The following is a 25,748-nucleotide window of genomic DNA, read 5'->3' on the forward strand; positions in this document are numbered from 1 at the left end:
CTAAAGGAACGTAGGAGAGAAACTTGTTCATTAGAATTGTTGTCACTTCTTTTGAAAATGAAGGGCTAGATGAGATTCGACCAACATCCGGTGGCAGAGAGTTTCATATCTTTGGGGCGATGCCCGAGAAGCCTCCGTAGCTCATTCTCTTTTTGAGGAAAATCTGTGGTTTCAGTAGCAGTAACCTTGCACTTTGTGAAGGTCTACATCCCCCTGATAACTCTAGCTTTTGTGCCAGATATACAGGGGTCTTGAAATGTAGGGTTTTATGAGTCATGTAAGCATTCTATAGCTGTATTCTTGCTTCGTACGGTAGCCAGTTTAGGGTTTTTACGGATGAGGATATGTGATCATTTCTTTTTGTACCTGTTATCAGTCTAGCAGCGGCATTACGGGAGTCCCTTAGTGCGGCCAAATTGTATTTAGAAAGACCGCAAAGAGTGGAGATTTCATAGTCCAGCCTTGGCAATAAAAGAGCTTGTACCACCATGCAATGATGGATCGATAAGCTTACTACTCCTTTTGATGCATTCTCCCCTGATATTTCTAACGCCGGGACACCCCTGTGTTGGGGTAGCTGTAGAGCTTAATAAATCTCAGTATTATTATTATTATTATTATTATTATTATTATTATTATTATTATTAATAAAATCATCCTGTGGTTGGAAGGGTTTGAGTTTCCTTAGTATACTCCTATGGTATTTAGCTCCCTTGGTGGCATTACTGATATGATTCTGCATATTCAAGTTTTTGTCTAGTGTGATTCCAAGGGATTTAGCAGACTCAATAATGTGAGGAGAACAGTTTAAGGCTGTTAGATGCTTCATCCAGAGGTCCATCTTGGGAGTGTGATTAGGAGGAGTAATGAGGAGGAATTCAGTTTTGAAAGTATTGAGTATGGGTTGGTTATCCATGAGCCAGTTTTGAGTGTTCAGCAAGGTAGAGTTGAGTGAAATGAAGTCTTCTGGGGAGGAGATTTTCAGATACAATTGTGTGTCATCTGCATACATGTGATAAAGAATGTTCGCAGAGTTCAGTGCATTTGCAAATGGTTCCAGGAATAAGTTGAAGAGAATGGGTGAAAGGTAAGTATGGGCGGAAAATCCGTTTTGGGATTGGGTCAAAAGTTGAAGCTGACTTTTGCAACTATTTTAGAATGGCGCTGACAAGCTGCCAGCAAGCTGCCAGAGCCATTCTAAAATAGTTACAAAAGTCAGCTTCAACAGGAAGCACTAATAGATAAAGTAAAGCAGGTGCTCGAGTTGAAGCTCAAATTCAGTTACACAATCATTAATCACCCCAAACTTGGGGTGATTAATGATTGTGTTACTTAATTTGACCTTCAACTCGAGCACCTGCTTTACTTTATCTATTAGTGCTTCCTGTTGAAGCTGACTTTTTAGCTATTTTAGAATGGCGCTGACAGCTTGCCGGCGCCATTCTAGGTGGGGCTGAGGGCAGAAGGGCACAAAGTGGGACAGAGGGCAGAAGGGGACAAAAAACGAGAGGGGTAGAGGGCAGAAGGGCACAGAAACGAGTGGGGCAGAGGGCAGAAGACCACAAAAACGAGTTGGGCAGAGGGCAGAAGAGCACAAAAACGAGTGGGACAGAGGGCAGAAACGAGTGGGGCAGAGGGCAGAAGACCACAAAAACGAGTTGGGCAGAGGGCAGAAGAGCACAAACACGAGTGGGGCAGAAGGCAGAAAGGCATAAAAACGAGTGGTATAGAGGGCAGAAGGGCATAAAAAAGGAGAGGGTGGCAGTGATGAACCAGAGGGCGCATCACGGTCTCGCCCAAAAAAAAACCTGCGAACACGCAAAGCGCCCGCGAACATGCCAAAACGCCCCGCGAACACGCAAAGCGCCACGCGAACACGCAAAAATAAAAAAATCCGCAAATTCGCACAAATTCGCGAATTTTGCAGATCGCGAATTCGCAAATCCGCAAGTTCGCGAATCGCAAATTCACAAAATTCACCCATGCTTAGTGAAAGGGCGGACCCCTGTAGAACCCCCATATTGACAGCAGGGGGCTGTAAGAGGGATTGATTCACCTTGACTCTTTGGGTTCTGTTGTGTTGGAATTAAGCGATTCATTGCAGTACAGGCCCTGATAGGCCCATCCTTTATTCTAGAATGGACAGTGAGCTGTCATGTTTAACAGTGTTGAAGGCAGAGGCTAAGTCAATTAGAATCAGAAGGCATGACTCATTTTGGTCTAGCATTTTTAAAATGTCATTTTTGATGTGATTGAGTGCAGATTCAGGGCTAATACCTCGACAAAAACTATATTGATGTTGGAATTTCTCAATGTGTATACAGAGTTGAGTTTGCACGCAACTTTCTAGAATTTTCGCCAGAGTGTGTATGTTGGAAATAGGGCAGAAGTTGTTAAGGTCAGAGCTGTCTGTATTAGGTTTTACTAGAATGGGAGTTACCTGCGCTACTTTTACGCGGTCGGGTGTAGTGCCTTGCAATAGTGAGGCGTTAACAATCTTTGACCATAAGGGGAGAATGGCAGCTTTTATTATTTTGAAGATTGGAGGTGGTAGTGGGTGAAGTGGTTAGATGAGTTGATTGCTAGAAGAATGTTGTAGATGTCACTTTTGCTGAGTAGAGTGAAGGTCTGCCAGGAGGCTTTGTTCTTACAGACATTTCCAAGGGGACATAACAGATTAGGGCCCGGAGAGGTGAGTGGAGAAGTGATCCCTGTATTTAGAGGAAGAGCCCTCTTTGATTCTATGTCGATTTTGATGCTTTTTGTTTTCTCCGCTAAGAATGTGGCCAATTCCTCTCATGGTGGAATTCTGTCATCATAGTCTGGCTGGTTAGGTGCATTGAATGGAAGGTTTTTAGACAGTTCACTGCATGATCGTTTGGGTTAGACCAGTAGAGATTGAAGTCTCTAAGGAAGATTTGGGTCACTAGAGGGTCATCATTCGATGTGATGATTTTCATGAATTGTTTAATGAAGGAAAGATTGTCTCCGGGGGGGTGGAATGTGTGTAGTGTGCAGATGGGGCTGTTATTGCTTAAAATGTTGATGCAGACATATTCACTGGAGGGCAAGGTGACGGTTTCTGATTGAGACACCAAGAGTGTATTTCGGTGTATACAAGCTATTCCCCCGCCCTGTGTCATAGTTCTATCCAGTAGAATTATGTTGTGGCTGGGAGGGACTAGTAGGTCAAACATAGGATTGGAGGAGCTGTTTAGGCAGGTTTCTGTGAGGATAATGATATCAAGCTCATTTGTTAAAATCAGAGTGTCGTTATCAGGGGCTTGTTTAATAGCTGATTTGCAGTTGAGAAGTACGCATTTCAGTTGGTTAGTAGAATGGCTGGTGGGAGTACAAGGGATGTTAACATGCTTGAGGTTGTCGCTATTTATACCTCTGAGATTGTGGGTGGGTTCTCTGTAGGGGATAGCTTCAATGGCTTGAATTTGACCACAGAAGGTCTTGTTAGTCTCTATTGGGTTGGTATATGAGAGGAGTAGGTCACGGATGTCACTGTTAGATAGATCAGCCTTCAGTCTTCTGGGACGGAAGGAGGCATTTGAGAGGAGTAACATTTTTGAGTTAAGGTTAGAGGTGTGCGGGTCTAGGGCAGGTTATAAGCCAGTTTGTGAGTTGGGCCGGGTCCCTAGGGTACTAGTGTTTCTGAGCAAGGGTAGATGCTGGATAGCAATGGCTGTCAATTTATGGAGTCCTTGAGATGGCGCATGCAGATAGAGATCTCATTAAGGCATCTGGCCCAGTCAGTGCGGTGACAGTTGGTTAAGGGTTGTGGTAAGAGTTCCGGTAGGTGGGAGAGGCCTCATGGGAGATCTGGTTGGGCAGAGGCAGCATTATTATGGTCAAGGGGAGTGAGTGAGTCAGGGAGGTCTTCTGAAGGACTAATCTGTGTGGAGAAGGGATCCGGAATTGGGGGTAGGGGGGCATATGGGCAGCGGGTAGGATGTGGCCCACAAAAGGTTGAACAAATAGAGTGGTATAGGTTCCAAGAGTTTGCATTATGCCATAGCAGGTGCTGTTATTAATCACTGCTTTTTTGAGTGTAGGGAAGATATTATCAATTTTAGCAAAATATTATATTCAAAGCTTGTATTAGGATAATACTGTTGTTGTAAAGGGATATGGGAGAGTTTGGATTGTAGAAGGGCAAAGGAGAAGCAGTTTTCCTGGTGCCAGTGATACGAAGCATGGAATAAAAGACATTCCTCCATGGTGCATGTTTTCTGGAGTAGAAGATGAGGTCATTGGTTAGTTTACCCTTATTGGCGCAGAAATAGATATCTGAGATAAGTGTTTCAGGGAGGGTTTTGAGTGGGTGATGTTTGTGCTTTTTAGCAGCATTATTTGATAAATTAGGAGGGTAGTTAATAGTGAAGGCATGGAGACCTGTGGGAACTAGCTTTATGTCCATTATGTGAAGGGTGAATGTGTCCCTGGGGAGAGAATAAGCACCCAAGGAACAGGAGCTAAGAGAGGAGGGAGAGATAGGTGGGGTATTTTGGATTTCATACCTCTTATAACCCTTTTTTATTTGCTCTCACTTCCTTCTTATTTCCTCTCTTTCTTCTAATCACTTCCAAAATGCTATCTTCTCTTCCTTTATCGTATCTCTTCTTTCCTTCATTCACCTATATAACTGTGTATAAATCTTTATTCGGTAAAATTGATCACCATAAAAGACAACATATACATTTTAAAATACATTTCATCAAGATGTACTAGCAACAACAAAGGTTGACCATAATTAAAATACGACTGAACACTATCACAATTAATAAGACCACGGGCAAAAATACTCCAGGCACTCAAGGTAGGCGGCTTCAAATAGCTCCACTGAGGGTGGATAGTGGCCTTGCAATCATTCCCAGGGATCTTGATCTAATAATCCAGGCACTACTTAAAAACTTTGCCACCCCGCATATCAATGAGGTAGATGATAGATCCGTTGTAATCACTCGTAGGGCCGAGCGATGGCACCTCATCCCCAGTCCTTTACAAACTGGTTTCAGCCAGTTTTTCCGAGCCACTTTATACGCAGGGCAGGCAAAAAGAAGATGGGCCACAGACTCTTTAGGGGCCGCACAGCCGGGGCAAGATCGTGAGGGGCCATCCTGATTGGACCATTTTGAAGTAAATTCATGTACCGGGAGAGTGCCGTACCTTAATTTTAAATAAAGGGCCCTGTCTAGCGGCTTGGTTATCAAGTCAAGAAAGGGTTCAAGTTTCCTTACCCACTTACACTCAAGAAAATACTCTGTAAGTGAACCCCCTGAAATACTGCGTGATGCTTCGGCCTGAACCCAATCCCAATATAGTTTCTTGATCACCATTTTGGGCGGGGGCGCTTGGGACTCCCATACATCTCTCAAACCCAATTGGGAGACTAATAGCCTCAGATTTTTCAGCCAGCCAATTTTGAACCCAGAATCTAATAAAATTAGCTCGTCCAGACCTTCGGCGTATTTGGCCAGCTCCTTAGTCCTTCTCCGGCGGACCCAAAAGAGCAGTGGGCGCAGCCTCACTATATCCCTTAAGGCACGTCTACCAAGGTCTAACCGCAGGGGGATCAGCGGGGTGGAAACAGGGAGGGCCACCACATCTCTAAAAAACTTATTTTCTGCTATGGTTAGCTCATTAACATTGTCGAACCCCCATAATTCGGAGCCGTACAATGCAGCCGGGAGTATCTGGCCATCGTAGATGACCATTACCGGGGACACTGGTTTACTAATTGATGCCCGGTACTCTCGTAAGGTCACCCCCGACACTCTTTTGTGGCCCAATAGCATTTTGGCCAAGTGATCCTTCCAGGTCATTCGGCTATTTATCCGGACCCCTAAATAGTCGAATGCCTCGACCAACTCCAGGGGAGTCCCGTTAAGCAGAAAATTATTTTTAAAATTTTTGGCGGGCGAAAAGGCCATCAGTTTGGTTTTGGTGGTATTGATGGTTAGGCCTCTCTCTGTACAAAAGGAGGTGAATCGCTGCAGAAGTTTTTGCAGGCCTATCGGGGATTTAGCTATCAGTAAGGTATCGTCCGCAAAGAGCAGAGTCTGAATCTTTTCCCCCGCCAGGGTTGGGGCATCCGTCTCTTCTCCTCTCAGATGGTCCACCACTCCATTCACAAACAAGGAGAAGAGAGTCGGAGCCATGACACACCCTTGACGGACTCCACTCCTCACAGGTACCCTGTCTGTCAGTTGGCCCTGTGTACCCCATCTGATCCTAGCGTATGTCCCCTCATGGAGTCTTACAATTAATCTCAAGAGTGAGCCAGGAAAGCCCATACTTTTCAGAATCTCCCACAGTTTAGCACGGGGGACCAGGTCAAAGGCCGTCTTGAGATCTATGAAGGCCATATATAGGCTGCCCTTCTTGATGGTAACTGCCTTCCAATAGATCCCAAACAGCCGAAAGACCTGGTCCATCGTGCCCACCCTCTGGCGAAATCCGGCCTGCAGATGAGAGAGAATACATTCCTCCTCCATCCAGTCGCCCACCCTGGCGATAATGACCCTGCCAACCACTTTCTGGATTATGTCTATCAGACTGATCGGTCTGTAGTTGGCAGGGTCATCTCTTGCCCCCTTCTTGTACACTGTGACCACCTCGGCACCCTTCCATGAATCTGGCACGGGGTGTCCCTTTACTAACAAATTCATTATGGTGGCTATTAGATTTGCCCAGGCAAGGGGTTCAGCGATCAAGAGGTCCCCAGGGATCCCATCCGGCCCAGCTGCCTTCTTAGGGGTCAAATGTTTAATTGCTGCCACTACTTCGGAGGCCGTAAATAAGCACTCAGTCTCCCCACCAGGATCCCTTCCCTCCCCACAAGCAACCAAGGGGCCAGTTGTATCTTCACTACCGCCATACAGGGATGAGAAGTGATTGAACCATTGCAGGCTGGTTATATGGGATGCTAAAGGCCGGGTTTTACCCTGTCTAGCTCTATTGATTAAATCCCAAAATAACGTCGAATCCCTCCTGCTGACGGCGTCTGTTATTTCCCTCCAGTGCTCCTCCTCCCAATCGCGCTTTGCCAGTGCAATTGCTCTCAAGTACTCCCTCCTGGCCGCTCTAACCAGAGTAGGATTCCTTGCGAGCAAGGCAACTGACAAACTTTTCCTCTTCCCCTTGCAGTCCGCTGAATACCATGGATTGCTGGAAATGGGGGGGGTCCTATTTAGTCTAGGGGTTTTCCCTTTAGAGGTGAAATAAAGACTCACTTGGTCTATCGTGCCTTTGTATGCAGAATCGAGTTTTGAGGAAAGGCACGGAGAGCTAGCAACCACCCGGTCCATTGCCTCCAAGTCCCTATACAGGTCTTCGATGGTAGATTTAATGGTCCCTAGTTGGTCTATATTTAACTGAGCCTTATCCCACTTCAATCTACGATTGTTTTCGTAAGGGATGACCTCTTTGGTTAATTTCAACGGCGCACTCATCCCTTTCACTTTAATTTTGCCCCATTTAAACTTGCAACAAAGCGGATTATGGTCGCTATCCTGGGTGGGTACCACCTCCATATCAATGAGGTCAAGCCACATACTAACGCTCATTAAAATGTAGTCAATTCTGGACGGGGCCGCTAACCTGTTAAAAGTCATTGCGCCTGATATATCAGACCGGGTCCTGCCATTAAGGGCTCTTAATTTGTGCTCCCTAGTAAGGGCATTCAGTTGGATTGCCCTAGCAGACCATTTCCGAATGGGGGGTACCGTCAAGGGGGGGATAGACCACCTGGAGTCGTCCTCCTCAGTACCTAGTGGATCATCACCAAGAAGGGGTTCGAACGTACAATTAAAATCGCCACCCGCCATAATTCTGGCTGAGGGAGGGCAATTAGCTAGAGCAGAATCAAGGCTCGATATGGTTGCTGAAGTATTATCCCCCGCAGCCCCTCTAGCGTACACATTAAAAAGTTCAAGCCTAATCCCCTCGATGTGACCCCTAGAAGAAAGGTGCATTAAGTCATTACACTGAGTGTCATTGGAAACCATGTCCCAATCTAGGTCAATTCTTAACCAGACTAAAAGACCTCCTGCTGGTCTACCCTTCCCTTTACTTATCGCTGGGGAAAAGAAGGTAGTATAGCCAGATTTATCAATTGGTAACAGGCACCAAGTTTCCTGAAACAGGCAGACATCGAACTTCTCGATGAATGCATGCCATTCAGGAATGTCTAACTTCCTTTTTAGCCCAGCTACATTCCAGGAAATCAGGTTTATTACCCTAGGACCCTTGTGCACTAAGGAGGACCCATCCGTGGTCACCCCCCCTAGCTCCAATCCCACACATCTAAATTGGTGGCTATTACTCACACAACAAGATTGCCTGTCAGGTTCAGAACAATCAACAGCAATAAAAATACCCGGAGCAGCAAAAAGAGGCATATTCGGGTGGATGACATTAGAGACATCTGTGGTTACCTCCTGGGAATTGTCACAAATAATTCCTCCTTGCTGGGGATCCACTCCTTGTCGACCGCATCCCTCCTCCTTAGGCTGTAAACATCAATCGCAGTCCTCCATACCAGTAAGCTGCGAAAACCTATTGAAGGTATCTAAGGGGGTGAAGGGTCTAAGATGCTCCATTGCACTATTGTGACTTAGGTGATGTCTCTGTGGAATCGTGGACCAACCAGACTGACCATTAGGCTGAAACTGATGCTGGCCAATTACCTGATAAGTACTATTGTAGCCAAACTGCTTGGGCCATGGGGCATAAGACTCTTCCCAATATTTGGGGGGGTAAGGAACCGGCCTCGGGTAAAAATAGGTTAAGGGCCTAGGTGTAATAGAGTTTCCTCCTCCTGCATATGGCCAATTTAAAATATAGTCTACTGCCCGAGGATCTCTAAAATTGACCACCACTAGATCCCCTTCAATATCTTTCCTTGTGTTACCCAACCAAGGGATCCGTCTGACATGTACTATATCTCCATCCACATTTGGGGCTATGGGCCTGAATGTCCTCAACCAATGAATTATTTTATTTTTCAATTGGACGTAACCTTCCTTCTTGTTGTCTGCTAATGGGGGAACCCCGGTCATGACTACTACATAGGGCACCGCCTGAGGTGGAATTTCCACTTGTGGTACCCTAGTTAAGGGACCTCTGGTGCGTCCCCCTTCCCCCTGTCTCTCACTTCTGTTAACTGGGGGAGCCTTTGTCGTTGGCCTATGAGGGCCACCTTCTGTCCCAGATACAGACATATTCGGGTTCTTTGTGGGGTTTTCTTTATGAATAGCAGGCACCACATTTCCCTGATGCTGAGACAACTGTTTAGACATCTGGAGCGGAGCAGAGGGGGTAGCTACTGGGGATTTTACAATCTGGTTAGACGAAACCCCGGTACAAGGTGTTGGTTGTATTCCCCCACTCCCCTGGGCCTTGGTCACCGTGGCCATACTATTTATGGCAGCCTCTACTAAGGTCAATCTATTTTCAACTTTCCTAAGACTCTCAATCACGGGTAGCAACAGAGACCTCAGTAAAAGTTCGAAATCCCCTACAGATGGAGAAGGGGTCGATGTGTTTGTAGATAAGGGCCCCTGACTGTTATCTAATACTGCTATATTGGGGACCTCGACGAGCGGAGTAGCCACCAATGGTGATGCCTCAGGTGTTACTGTAGTTGCAACTACCATGGTAGCCCTTACATGTGGTGAGGATAGTTTAGGGCCTTTGCCAAAGTCTAGATGGGAAATTTTAACTTTGCCTTGTCCCACCCTTGATTTCCTCCTTTTTTTATTTGGTGGTGGACCATGTATCTGTGCAACCACTAGTTGCTTAGATTTCATAGATTTAAGCTTTGGGGGAGCAGCAGTGTGGCATGGAATCTGGGAAGGGGGGTCAATCACGATAGAATCAAGGGGCATACCAGGGGAAGAGGTGCAGTCACGCAATAAAAGTGGGAAACCTTCTTGACTAACGGTTTCCCTCCCAAGGTCAATTAGGTCCCCCTCAGCGAACAAAGAAGCAGGCGCAGAGTCAATAAAAGATCTGTTTTTCAAACTTTCGATTGAACGCCGCCGCTCAGCCCTGCGTTCGGCCATGATCAATTCCTTCTCCCCATCGGACAGTACCTTGGGGAAGTAATTGTCTAGTGACCCATTGCGAAGTTTGCCCTTCTTCCCAGGTGACCCCCCATCAGGTAGGGTAGCCATTAATTAACCTGTAACACGAGCCCACGAAGTAAATTTTAGAGAATAGGCCCAGCACAGCCTTCTTCAGCCTCTGAGGGCCTCAGAGGGCCCGCCCTTTGCCCGGGCTTCGCCCCGGGCGCTCCCGGGCGCTCCCGCGCAGCGTGATTCGATGGATTATATGGGCCCAAGACTGGAATAAGCTGGGCGGGGCGGTCAGGGAGAGCGGGCCAGGTGACAGGCCGGAGGATTGCCGGGACTCCTGGGAAAGCGAGTCCCGGTTCCTTCGCTCGCAGCCCTGTCTCTCGCTCTCACGCCCAGCTGGCTCCTGTGACTCCTGGGCTCCGGTGGCGGCAACAGCGCAGCGGGACCCGCGAAGCGGGTTCCGCAAGTAGTAAAAATGACCTCCCCGCGGCAACAGGAACAAAGTACAGCAAAACGACCCCAATGTCAATGGAGGGCGGAGATTTCTAAATAGGTGAGCTGGGCGGGGCGGTCAGGGAGAGCGGGCCAGGTGACAGGCCGGAGGATTGCCGGGACTCCTGGGAAAGCGAGTCCCGGTTCCTTCGCTCGCAGCCCTGTCTCTCGCTCTCACGCCCAGCTGGCTCCTGTGACTCCTGGGCTCCGGTGGCGGCAACAGCGCAGCGGGACCCGCCAAGCGAAGTAGTAAAAATGACCTCCCAGCGGCAACAGGAACAAAGTACAGCAAAACGACGATTCACCTATATCTTAAATGGTATAGGCTGTCAAAGTTGGCCGCCACGTTAGCAGGGTTGTGTGTTGGAGGAAGCTAGTCCTCTTTTAGTTTTGTAATACTTCTGAGGGATGTGGCACCATCTTTTGTGATTGAGCCTAGATCGAGTGACAAAATGGAGGTTTGGGCCCTGAGGGCCCTGAGGACCGGCAGTGCTGGGTCAGTTACAACAGCAAACTCGCATCAAATTATCCTAATAAGGGGGTGCAGACTTCTGATGATTTCCCATTCCCCAGTCTCATGCCACAATGTGGCCAGTAGGCAACAGCCTAGGGGGCTATGGCCCCCTGTTGCTTGGTTCCAGAAGGTGTGAGCGAGATGAGAGGCGAGCGCCTAGAAGTTGTTGGAGCTCGTCCGTTCTCAAGAAAGCTTTTAGCTTAAACCATTCAGGCCAGGCGGGCGGCAGTAGTAAGATCAAGCTCTATTGATAATTGGCTAGTTCTAGATCAGCAGTGAGCGCATCCATGACTCAATGATGCTCGAATGGTTTCCTGTAGATGCCATGCTATGATCAAGCAGGCAGAGCGGGTGGGGGCAGAGGCAGGCACCAGGAAATAGGACACCCTGCCCGCGACACAGTGAATAGATACTTTGGAGACCAGGAGTCAATAGCAAACCGACTCTCCGGAGTTCACTTTGTAGGGAAGAAAAGAAGAGTACTGAGGCCCAAGGGAACCAACGGAGCCTATGAATGTCCTTTTTAGTTGTAGAGACAAGGGCTAAGGTAGACTCATGAAGATTTCTGAATATATCTTGCTGAATATAGTTTGCAAATAGATTTTTCTCTTTGCACAGGTGGAAACGACAAAGAAGTCTATGCAGCTACTATGTTCCACCCAAGGTTTAGATTTCAATGAAGTAATATAAGCCAATCTTAATACTAGTAGACATAGGCTGCCACCCTTGAAATTCCGAATATTGAACAGAAATGGACCAGGCCCTGGAGAAAATTCAGCCTGGCAGCCTTTTCCCCCAATGTTAGTCCTCCTCTACTGACAGGCTCAGAGAATAATGGCCATGTAGTGGACGTCTTTCAGAAGGACAGCCCCATGACATTATTGCACCCCTGTCTAAAGTCAAACACAAGTCTAAAGCGTCATCTTGGTTCACCTACTCTCTAAAAATTGGCAATCTAGCTAGCAAGGAAGCGAAACATAAATGGAGAACAACTAAAAGTAGTACAGACTAGCATACAAACACATCTATAGACATTATTTAGATAATATCAAGATAGCCAAAAACAACTATAAAATTAACAGAATTGACAAGGCTGCACATTCACACAAGGAATTACAAAAAGTACTGAAAGAATTTACCAACCTTTCTTTCTGCCAAACAGACAGTCCATCTTCACAAGACTGGGTCTTTTGAAGATGAAAAAATTGGCATAATTCATAACACTTTCCCTAAACCTAACACTGTAGAGAAAAGTAACAAGTCTGACTGCATACAGATATCCCCATAGTACATCTAGAAGAGTTTACTAAATGTACTCAGGAACATGTTAGTGTAGCCCTCCTCATGACCAAATCGGGTTCCCCTATTGAGCCCGTCCCACCCTAAATTCTGTCAACCCTTTACCCTGCTCTCCTTAATGGTCTTACCAACCTTTTTAACATGTTCTTAAATCACTCTTGGACCCAACCCAACAGACACCAGAATCAGATTTAAAAGCTGTATGAAACACATAAAGACCTGGATGCAAACTAACCATCTTCAGCACAACGGTAGCTTTATACCAGACTCCAGGTGTTACAGAACACTGCTGCTAGACTGGTGCTGAAACTTCCACTGCGGTCTCCATCTTCCCCCAGTTTAAAAGTTCTACACTGGCTTCCCTGGCAGGAAATGCATTTGTCTCAACATCATCTGCCTGGTACCTAAGACCATGCATGGAAATGGGCCATGTTTCCTGGCCAAGAAACTTAATTGGTACACACCAGTTCGGAATCTTAGGTCTGGAACAAAACATCAACTCATCCCTCTCAAGAACCGTACCGCCCGAAATGATGGCAAATCCTTTTCCCATTTAGCTCCCCTCTTCTTGAATGAGCTTCCAATACAACTCCGAATGATCCCTAAAAACAAACTGTTTGGAAAGAAATGTAAAACCTGCCTCTTCTGAACGTTTTCTCTTCTCCATATGTTGTGAACCTTTACCTGCATTTGAATCCACAAAAGCGCTTTCAGACCCCTTCGAGTGATATTGCACTCAATAAAACCTTATAACATAACATTATACCATAACATAATAGGCACACTAATTGGTTTAGTTGTAGTATTAATTATAGTGCTTATATGGTTATATTCTGCTACAGATAATTCAATGGAATATAAGTCTACTGTTGCCCCCACCATGCCACATTCGTATGATAATAACTTGCAGTTGTGGATTGGTAAGAAATTATTCACAGATGTATCAAGAGGGAATTATACTTGGAATGTTTATTTTAGATTGCTTTATGAGTATATAGACAAGATGAATGCTAGAATTTGTTATTTCTATACACAGTTAACCGCTTCTGCTTCAGAGGATATTGCCTACCATCATCTCCCTCTGTCATATGGGATATCTTGTACTCTTCAATTAGGTATATTTTATGGAGAAATTCATTTTCAAAAGTATTTTTCGAATTATGATGTAGTTCTCCCACAAGTTCCCTTTATCAAACATTTATTTAAACCATTATCCAAAGTCTTTATAACAATTGTCTTTACTGTGCAAAATGTTACCACACATATACATTTACTACGCATTTCTTTCTTACAAAATGTTAGCATTTCACAAGTAAGTATAAATATGTATATATATATTCACTGAAAAAAACATAGGTTTCAAGGGTGTTATAGTTAACTGGACATTTCACTCATGCAAAACCATTAAAATTCCTCCGCTATAGTTATTTACACTAAATGTAACTCGGGCGCCCGCAATCCACTGCTGATGATGTCACATATTACATCATTCATGACATGGTCAGTGACATCACTGATGACGTCACTGACGACAATATCCACTGAATGTGGTTTGGTTCGTTATTTAAATACGTATTATATATATAGCACTGTGCATTGAAGAATGAGTGGATATATAAATATCTGGATGGAGAATTTAGTAGCAGTGTGATTGACTGTTTACTTGACTAATTTATAGTGTCTCACTAAATGTATTGGATAGTGACTAAACTGTGTGAATATCTGTATCACTTTGTCATTTGTTGTGTAACTGCTGCACCAGTTGGTTACTTGCTATGTGAAAGTCTATATTAGTTATTGATTAGTTAACCGAGTATTTGTATGGGAGAGTGAATGTGTGTGTGTGGTTCAGTGGGGGTGTTTGACTGCCCAAAGATGTGGGAATAGTTGATTCAGTAGGTAAATGAGGTTAAGACTACATGGTATAACAGTTGTTTGGGTGAGTGAATATCTTAATGGGTGTGGTGATGAGCAAATATCTCTCTCAATGGTACATGTCCAACAAACTAGAAACATAAAAGGCAGTGTATGTGACATTTGTTTTATATAAATAGGTATACATAAGACTCAGTGATTGTATAAGTGACTGTATGGATAACTGTATACTTGTAATAGTGATTTTATAACACACTAAGTATGAGTTTTAGAAAATTGTTTTGGCGTGTCAATGGATTCAAATATGGTACTCTGTATTTTACAGTGAGTGATGAAAGATTATACTAGTGTATGATGAGGTGTATCTGATTAGCAAAACACACAAGATGATGGACGGAATGTTGCACAATGGCAAAACATTCACCCCCAGTCACAGATCTGGGTTTAATCCATTGTTATTTTGCTCACCAAGCCACCCAGTTCAGACATGGCCATATGCAAATCAGTATTGACCCTGTGCCTCTTGGGAACAGTCCAGACAGAACTGTCAAGCCATGTCTTCCCTGGACCTAAATCAAGCATCCAAGAACCGGGTTTCTGGCTATCAGCCATCTTCAGCCAGGATACCTAGACTCCAGTGGCGTAGTGAGCACAGGACCCACTTCTGGGCATACCCTTCCCACATAGGGTGAACAGCAAAACATAAAAGATGGTGGACGGAATGTTGCACAATGGCAAAAAATTCACCCCCAGTCACAGATCTGGGTTTAATTCATCGTTATTTTCCTCACCAAGCCACCCCAGTTCAGATATGGCCATATGCAAATCTGTCTTGACCCTGTGCCTCATGGGAACAGTCCAGACCGAAATGCCAAGCCATGCCTTCCCTGAATGGGAATCAAGCATCCGAGGACTGGTTTCTGGCTATCAGCCGTCTTCAGGCAGGATAGCTTGACTCCAGTGGCGTAGTGAGCACGGGACCCATGTCTGGGCACACCGTTACCACATAGGGTGAACAGCAAAACACACAAGGTGATGGACGGAATGTTGCACAATGGCATTACATTCAACCCTAGCAACAGATCTGGGTTTAATCCATCGTTATTTGCTCACCAAGCTACCCCAGTTCAGACATGGCCATATGCAAATCAGTCTTGACCCTGTGCCTCATGGGAACAGTCCAGACCGAACTGCCAAGCCATGCCTTCCCTGAATGGGAATCAAGCATCCGAGGACTGGTTTCTGGCTATCAGCCGTCTTCAGGCAGGATAGCTTGACTCCAGTGGCGTAGTGAGCACGGGACCCATGTCTGGGCACACCGTTACCACATAGGGTGAACAGCAAAACACACAAGGTGATGGACGGAATGTTGCACAATGGCATTACATTCAACCCTAGCAACAGATCTGGGTTTAATCCATCGTTATTTGCTCACCAAGCTACCCCAGTTCAGACATGGCCATATGCAAATCAGTCTTGACCCTGTGCCTCAGGGGACCAGTCCAGACCGAACTGCCAAGCCATATCTTCCCTGGACTGGAATCAAGCATCCTAGGACTGGTTTCTGGCTATCAGCCATCTTCAGCCAGGATAGCTTGACTCTAGTGACGTAGTGGGCACGGGACCCACGTCTGGGCATACTCTTCCCGCATAGGGTGAACAGCAAAACACACAAGATGATGGACGGAATGATGCACAATGGCATTACATTCACCCCCAGCAACAGATCTGGGTTTAATCTATCGTTATTTTGCTCACCAAGCCACCCCAGTTCAGTCATGGCCATATGCAAATCAGTCCTGACCATGTGCCTCATGGGAACAGTCCAGACCGAACTGCCAAGCCATGTCTTCCCTGGACCGGATTCAAGCATCCTAGGACTGGTTTCTTGCTATCAGCCGTCTTCAGCCAGGATAGCTTGACTCCAGTGGCGTAGTGAGCATGGGACCCACGTCTGGGCACACCCTTCCCGCATAAGGTGAACAGCAAAACACACAAGATGATGGACGGAATGTTGCATAATGGCAAAACATTCACCTCCAGTCACAGATCTGGGTTTAATCCATCATTATATTGGTCACCAAGCCACCCCAGTTCAGACATGGCCATATGCAAATCAGACTTGACCCCGTGCCTCATGGGAACACTCCAGACCGAACTGCCAAGCCATATCTTCCCTGGACTGGAAGCAAGCATCCTAGGACCGGTTTCTGGCTATCAGCTGTCTTCAGCCAGGATAGCTTGACTTTAGTGGCGTAGTGAGCACGGGACCCACGTCTGGGCATACCCTCCCCACATAGGGTGAACAGCAAAACACACAAGATAATAGACGGAATGTTGCACAATGGCATCACATTCACCCCCATCAACAGATCTGGGTTTAATCCATCGTTATTTTGCTCACCAACCCACCCCAGTTCAGACATGGCCATATGCAAATCAGTCCTGACCCTGTGCCTCATGGGAACAGTCCAGACCGAACTGCCAAGCCTTGTCTTCACTGGACCGGAATCAAGCATCCTTGTACTGGTTTCTGGCTATCAGCCATCTTCAGCCAGGATAGCTTGACTCCAGTGGCGTAGTGAGCACGGGACCCACGTCTGGGCACACCCTTCCCGCATAGGGTGAACAGCAAAACACACAAGATGATGGACGGAATGTTCCACAATGGCAAAACATTTACCTCCAGTCACAGATCTGAGTTTAATCCATCATTATATTGGTCACCAAGCTACCCCAGTTCAGACATGGCCATATGCAAATAAGTCTTGACCCTGTGCCTCAAGGGAACAGTCCAGACCGAATTGCCAAGCCATGTCTTCCCTGGACCGGAATCAAGCATCTGAGTACCGTTTTCTGGCTATCAGTCGTCTTCAGCCAGGATTGCTTGACTCCAGTGGCATAGTGAGCACGGGACCCACGTCTGGGCATACCCGTCCCACATAGGGTGAACTGCAAAACACACAAGATGATGGACGGAATGTTACACAATGGCAAAACATTCACCCCCAGTCACAGATCCGAGTTTAATCCATCGCTATTTTACTCACCAAGCCTCCCCAGTTCAGATATGGCCATATGCAAATCAATCTTGACCCTGTGCCTCATGGGAACAGTCCAGACCGAACTGCCAAGCCATATCTTCCATTGACCTGAATCAAGCATCCTAGGGCCGATTTCTGGCTTTCAGCCATCTTCAGCCAGGATAGCTTGACTCCAGTGGCGTAGTGAGCACGGGACCCACGTCTGGGCATACCCTTCCCACATAAGGTGAACAGCAAAACACACAAGATGATAGACGGAATGTTGCGCAATGGCAAAAAAATCACCCCAGTCACAGATCTGGGTTTAATCCATTATTATTTTGCTCACCAGCCCACCCCAGTTCAGACATGGCCATATGCAAATCAGTCTTGACCCTGTGCCTCATGGGAACAGTCCAGACCGAACTGCCTAACCATATCTTCCCTGGACTGGAATCAAGCATCCTAGGACCGGTTTCTGGCTATCAGCCGTCTTCAGCCAGGATAGCTTGACTCTAGTGGCGTAGTGAGCACGGGACCCACGTCTGGGCATACCCTTCCCACATAGGGTGAACAGCAAAACACACAAGATGATGGACGGAATGTAGCACAATGGCAAAACATTCACCCCCAGTCACAGATCTGGGTTTAATCCATCGTTATTTTGCTCACCAAGCCACCCCAGTTCAGACATGGCCATATGCAAATCAGTCTTGAGCCTGTGCCTCATGGGAACAGTCCAGACCGAACTGCCAAGCCATGTCTTCCCTGGACCGGAATCAAGCATCCTAGGACTGGTTTCTGGCTATCAGCCGTCTTCAGCCAGGATAGCTTGACTCCAGTGGCGTAGTGAGCACGGGACCCAAGTCTGGGCATACCCTTCCCGCATAGGGTGAACAGCAAAACACACAAGATGATGGACAGAATGTTGCACAATGGCAAAATATTCACCCCCAGTCACAGATCTGGTTTTAATCCATCATTATTTTGCTCACCAAGCCACCCCAGTGCGGACATATGGCCATGTCTGAACTGGCATATTTATTTAGCGCGAAGTCGACCCAAAAACATGTCTGCGATTTACATGAGAACCGTATTTAGAGTACATTTTCAGGCACGCGTAGATTACTTGATTTGTCTACAATAACAGTATGTGGACGCGACTCCGAGGCTCGAACACTGATTTCCAGCACCAAGTTCGACAGTATAGCTGCCCTTCATGTGCCAAAAACTGCAACCTAAACTTTCATAGCCCTGTATTACTACAGCTGCAACACTTCACGGAATGTATAAAAAAAATTCCTATTCACGGAAATGTGTCATATCCACCATCTTTTATCTGTGGAACTATGGATGAATGTAGGGTCGGTGATTCCTTCTACCTTCCATGTTGGCCATGTTGTGGGACTTCACAGACATAATGATACATTTGCGTTTAAGACCCTGGTGATGGCAGCACTACAACACAGACGCCTGAATCAGTTGATTTCTCATATAGCTCACGACGGAGCCACGCCCATAGCTCTGGAGTCATTGTTCACAACCTTGCGCAGCACTGGCATACGTAAGGCCAGCCCACTCCGTTTACGCTTACAGGAAAACGCAACAACACTACATGGCCCACATTTTCATTGTAGTGATTTGCTAGTTCCAGGTCTAGTTGTCAGAACGGCACACACACACACTTCCTCATGCCTGGTATACACCCACACCACACCCATCCAGCACAGGCGTCTCAATACACGTGACGCTACCAATAAAAAAGACCGGGCGCATGTGCTCTATGCCATTTTGCAGTTGCTCCCATTGCAAGCGCTGTGATGGCCCATCCTGGTGGTTCGGACACCTCATGTAGGCCCGAACTAGTGAACAGGGGGGGCCACCACTAAGCATGGGCGGATTTTGCGGAGCCACGATTCACGAATTTGCGTATTCACGGATCGTGGATCCGCAAAATCCGCGGATTTAGCGGATCGGCGGATTTGGGGGCGTGGCTTCCATGCCAGGACCATCGTGCCAGATTGAACTTTGCCCTTCGTATTTATTCAAGATTCAGAAGACGCCACCGTTTTGTGCCATACCTCTATTCAACTGGAGTACTTTCTACTAGATAATCAGTAAGTGCTACCTCGTTGGGTAAATGTATAGTGCTTTTACTACACTACAGCTGCTTAAAGTGGCAGAGAGTTGTCTACAGCGGCCAGGTGTGTGGTACTATGCAATCGCGCCGAAGGGCGCAGGGGTCCCTTGAGTGATCTGCCCATCATAGTGGGTAAATGGCGGGAAGACGGTGCACACCGCGAGTGTGTGGGCGGGGCCAAACGGACGGCGCTTCCATGCGAGTGCACATGGCTCTTGTGTGTATACAAGGTCAGAGACTGATCAGAGCAGCAGATGTAGAGACAGAAGCCCCTGGCCACATAACAGCACGGGGATTGCGCTCGTGAAGGTCAAAGATGCAAAGGCCTTTGTCCAGCGTCACAGCTGATTTTCGACGGTATATTTGGGAAGAATGCACACCTGCCCAGCCTCCACAACGGTATTATTCCATTCCTGGTCTGTAGTAATTAATTTACGATGGCGCCGGCAAGCTGCCAGCGCCATCCTAAGATAGTTACAAAATTAGCTTCAACAGGAAGCTCTAATAGATTAAATAAAGCAGGCGCTCGATGACCTGCTTTATCTTATCTATTAGAGCTTCCTGTTGAAGCTAATTTAGTAGCTATCTTAGGATGGCGCTGGCAGCTTGCCGGCGCCATCGTAAATTACTTACAACAGACCAGGAATGGTTGAACTTTTGCCCCCGGAATCCGCCGCTGGCGGATTGCGAATTTTCGGCAAATTCGCGAGAGTTCGCGGATCGCGAATTTACCGAAAATTCGCAAAATCCGCGATCGGAGCGGATTTAGCGCTCATGCTTAGCCACCACCACTTGCATGGCCTCTTTGGTCACTGGGTTAGTGGTACCGCGAGGACTGAGCGGATGAGGAACCTGTGATGATGATGGGTGCACAAGTATGTCCTTTGCTATAGCAATATCAAGACTCAGCACCAAATGTGAGACTTCATGATGGCAGAGCGGGACTGCATGATGTAGAAGGTGCTCTGTCTGCAAAAAGGTGAGCAGTGAGGCCTGTGTGCACACCGGAGGGAGTAGATGCAATACAGCAGACTGGATACAAAAAAGCGACACAGCAATTTAGGCATACGCAGTCCTACATACCCTATCTTATTGCATTTGTATTTTTTTCCAATAGCAGGAAAGTTTTTTATAGTCGGTCAAATGTCCGTTGCTCCCACATGCGTGGCGAAGTAGAGGAGGATTTTTTTTATACTATGTACACTTAAATTTACCATTTTATTTGGACAACCTTTCCTTTCTCAATTAATTTAGGACTTGCGCCTCCGTTGCTGTGCGCAGTACAGCTTTTGCCTTCGTTGGAGTGCACAGCACTGCTCACGCAGCGCGAGACATTTTCTATGTGAAGAAAACAGGGATATGAACCTAACCTACGAATCGCACATGCTCGTGCGTGTCTGTTTCCTTCTGTGCTAAACCATTGGCCTTTGCGTGCGACTTATTCTAAAAGACTGTACGCAATTGGCGAGAGGCAGGCACATTGCTCTGTCCATGGCCTATTGGTATCTATTACACGCTTGCTGCGCCTATTAGACTCCAATAGCACATGAGGCTTCAATTATCGTGCCCAGGCACGGGTGTGATGATTGAAACCACGTGAATGACTGCGCACCACTTGTTTTCTATAACCGGATGGAAAACATTACTACTCTACTAATTGTTCCTAAATTGAAGCCCATTAAACAAGTTGGAACCATACAAATGGTTGTATTTTTAATGGGGAAGGGAAGGTGTGTGAAAGGGCAATGTTATTCTATTCCACATTAAGATAGTGGCAATTACCAATCATAACATCTTTCTTTTACTATCTTTTAGATGTGGAGCTTGAGGGTGCACTATGTCCCGGCACATGGTGGAAGACACGCCGGTGACAGAAAGGTGAGCTGCGAATATTCTTTTCAGAGTCACTCTCTCACTCTCTGTCTTCCTCTCTCCTTTGATGAACAAATGACGCACAATCTTAACTTCCTTTTTATCTAACAGGTTGTGTTTCACAAATTGTCATCACCCCCCCAACACCTCCAAAGCTCAACGTATGAGGAATCTGCGATGATGCGTGGCCATCGTAACAACACGTAAGAAGGTTGCTTCGAAACGTGGTGGACCCTCTTTGAAACACACCAATGGCACAAGGTGAGCAGAGAAGCTTGTTTCCGTAGCAACGAGAAGTCACATGTGGGCAGAAAGAGTGGATAGTGTGCAGCAACTTGAGTGCGTAGGAATGTACAATCACCTCCGGGCAGTGGGAGTGGCTAGGTTGCAACAGTTTGGGTGAACAGGAAAGGGCACTCACCTTCGGACACTGGGAGTGAATGGGGTGCAGCAGGTGCACAAGTCCTCCAATTAAACGCGGTGTGAACAAACGATATTGTCCTGCATAATGACGTGATCTCTCACCTCATCCTGTCTCATCTCTGAATCATTTTAAAGACCTGCTGGACCATACTGTAGATCTTAGCCAGCGGGCACTTCCCTAAAGACACTTCTTCAGCACGGGCCTACGAGAGGGGTGCTAATAAACAATATTGCCAAGTGTTATGTTAATTTGTGATCTTTGACCTCATTCAGTCGCATCTTTGTATAATTTAAATACCATCTATACCATAAGGTAGGCCTAAGCCTACGAGCAGCGCTGCCCTACAAACTCCTGTTGAGTGTGATTCTGCGGGAGGGGTGGGGTGAACTTCCCTGATTGTGCATGTGAGAAAAAGCGATCTTGCCTTCCATAATGATGTAATCTCTCACCTCATTAAATCACATCGATCTAATTTTAAGGACTTATGTTTCATTTTTATTATGCAGGTTACCTACGCTGCTACCACTGGAGTCCATCTCATGTTTTGTTTATTATACTGTTCTAATAAAGTTACATTTCTATTTATTTCTGTTTTAATAAAGGATAATTAAAAAATTAAAAATAACTGAGTGTATACGTCTTCGTTTTCTGACAACATTTGACTAATATTTAGTGTGATAATCATCTGCTTAGAGAAGATTTTAAAATCAAAACTATTTAACATTACAGTGCACCTACAAAAAATAATATAAGTAACTCTTAGGAGCATAAATCCTGAGTAATTATACAACTACAAGAGTTCTATGAGTGTATCACTTTATAACACCATAAGTACTGTCCCTGTAATTACAAAACAAATAAGGCACTGCCTAGCACCACCGAGGCTTCAGAGACTGCCGGGGCACACCCTGCATATTAAAATAAAGATCCTGAGTATGACAATTCCCGGACTTAAGTTGCTTCAAACTCCTTGAACAATTAGTAAATAATTATTGGGAAGGTGACCGTCTCCTAAACTACAAAACGTCTCTGTACCCTTCCGCGCCCAATCCACATGTGACATTAAGACAGTACTTGGGAGCATATTTACAAGAAAGCCGTTAAAATTATACCCCTTAATTTGTAAAAGAATAACTGACGGGGCTCAAAGTTTTACTAAGAAAAGAATGATGTTTATAACTAGAAGTGTAATACCGGGGCTAACTCTTTACCAGCTCTTTACCAGAGGCTGTAACTGCGATTAACAGTTCCTATGAAAACTTTTTAAAAGTCAAGCACACTTGCTGTTTGGATTAGCAACATTGTGTGCTGAACTTGTGACCTGTGTGCTCAATTGAGTGTTCCATGAACTGTTACTATGGTAACAGGCAGTAAGCAGTTTAGGGGTAGGGTTCAAAGGTGCTGGCTGGACAGAATCAATCATATTTACCCAACGTCCTCTACATGGCAGAGGAGAAAGCAAACAGAGACAACAGAATAATGTGCAAATTAGGAGCAAAAGATGTACACAACTCTTTGAATTAACCTCAAAAGAGGGCGCGAGCAATAGCCACTGGCGTTACAAAACCCCATGTACAATTTGCCTACTCTGGACTCAATAATGGGCAATTCTTTATCGATCTTAATCAAACACTGCTGCTTCACGTTTCACAGTGTGCACTTCACTAAATACTTTGTGGCTATTTAATTGGGAGACATGATTGTCGACATTCCAAAACTTATGGTCACATTTACAAGGACGGCGTTAAATTTATCGCCGTTTTAGCTGCAGTTTGCTGCCGCTAAAATGAGGATAATGGACTTGGAAATCCTTAGTTGTCTTACCGGAAGATTTTTTCTACACTGCTGTTTGCTATGGCAGAGTGTGAGCCGAAGCTCCGCCCTGTCATAGCAAATTTGGTTTTGATTTTGAAAGAGAGAATAGGGAAACCTGCTCACTCTTTCAAAATGCAAAGCAGATTGTTTTTCCCCACGGGGAGCTGCATATTAGCATTGGGGCTCCACCCACAGTCCCCAACGTTGTATATACGCCTAAACACTAAACAGGGCAATATAATTTTCACCACATTTTTGACTTTTTTTTTTAAATGCGGGGAAAAGGCATTGTTAATATGCCCTCAAGTTTGCTATGACAGAGCTGGAACCTCGACTCCCGCCCTGTCATACCAAAAAGCAGAGTCCTGGAGTAGGCACCCCGAGACACAGCAGGAGGCGATCCTGGGAAGTGTTGTTCCCCAGGGTCCTTGACTGCTCCAGAATGGGGGCCATGCGACACCCCTCCCACAATTTAAAAAGCCCCGGAGGGTGGTGATCCCCAGAGCTTAGAGGGACCTTTGAGCCCCTCCACCCATTTTTTGAAAGCCCCAAAGAGTAGCGGTCCCCGGGGCTGGAGAGGGCCTTTAGGCCCCCCTAACCAAGTATTTTACTGAAGGAGTACCTTTGAGCTCCCCACCCATTTATTTTGTAGCACCAAGGGATGGCAGTCCCCAGGCTACAGGGCCCCTCTGGACCTCCATCAAATTTAATATGTTAGGCCCCGAGATTAGGCCCTCCAGGTAACTAATTTTTAAACAAGCACAGGAGCCCGTGCTTTGTTTTTAGTTTTTTTTTACGGCGGATCTATGCACCCTGCGCACATTTCTCGGTTTAAAAAAAAAAAAAAGTATTTGGGAACCCCTAAGCAGGTCTAGAGGGTCAAGATATTTCTAACCTGCCCTCTTTATACGTTTTGAACAATTGTTCCACTGATTCATAGACCCTTGCTTCTACCGAGGCACAAAATAGCTGCCAACGCTTCCTGGTTTTGAAAGTCAACCACTTGACAGCCAATTAGTATTCAGCGCGTGATTGGGACGGTGCACTTAGGGTACTCTCAGGATGCGCAGTTCCATCGCGGCCATAGATATATATTTACTTTTAATTGTGATTTTCTCAGGAACTACTGAAAGGATTTACACCATTTAAGCAAAAGGCACGAGTCTGAACCAAGAGGACTACCTCTTTGCCAAATTTGGTGTAATTCAGTTCAGCAGTTCCTATGGAAAATTGCATGGGGAAAACACATTTTGGGCCCCCCTTTTTTCAGCCCCCGCTTCACGAATCACCCCAACACTTTCAGGATAGGAGCGGACCCAAGCACCCCACTAGTTTTTAACATTTTGCAAAGATTCGTGAACCGGAGCCAACGTTATTCTAAATAGAATGTTGCAGATTTCCTATGGAGAATAGGCCCTAATTAAAACTACCTACTGGCGACCACCATTAGGTGATTTATATAGATATATATATAACATAATATATATATATTACCTACTGGCAGTCACCAGTAGGTAGTTATAGTCAGGAGCTTGTTTCTATTCAAAAAAGCATTTTTTCTTGTCCCAATAACTTTGGCGTCGGTTGACGAATCTTCGCGAAATAAGGTCCTATCCTAAAAGTTTCAGGGAGATTGGGCAAGCAGGGGCCGAGAAAAAGGGGGGTCCCTTTTATGTGTTTTCTCCATGTTAATTCCCATGGGAAACTTCAGACACAGCTACAGCCCGAACTGCTGAACGGAATTACACCAAATTTGGCAAAAAGGTAACACTTGTTTCAGAAAGAACTCATTTTGGTAAATGGTGTAAATCCGTTCAGTAGTTCCTGAGAAATAAAAAAAAGTTCGAAAAATGCATTTCCAATGGGAAACTTTAGACATAGCTACAGCTCAAACTGCTGAACGTATTTACATCAAATTTGGCAAAAAGGTAGCCCTTGTTTCAGAAAGAACTATTTTCCTTAAATGGTGTAAATCCGTTCAGTAGTTGCTGAGAAAATAAAAAAAGAAAAGTTTTGATATATAGAGGGGCCGTGGATCCGTGTCCCCTCCCGACCACAAGCTTTATTCTAATTGGCAGTCAACACTCCAAACCAGGAAGTGTTGGCAGCCATCTTGTGCCTCGGTAGAAGTGAGTCAGAGGAAAACAGGGAAACTAACGTTAAAAGAAAGAAAAGGGGACAGGGTAGAAACACCCTGACCCCCTTG

This window comes from Lissotriton helveticus, chromosome 4_1, assembly GCF_964261635.1.
Source record: "Lissotriton helveticus chromosome 4_1, aLisHel1.1, whole genome shotgun sequence".
Lineage (NCBI taxonomy): Eukaryota > Metazoa > Chordata > Amphibia > Caudata > Salamandridae > Lissotriton > Lissotriton helveticus.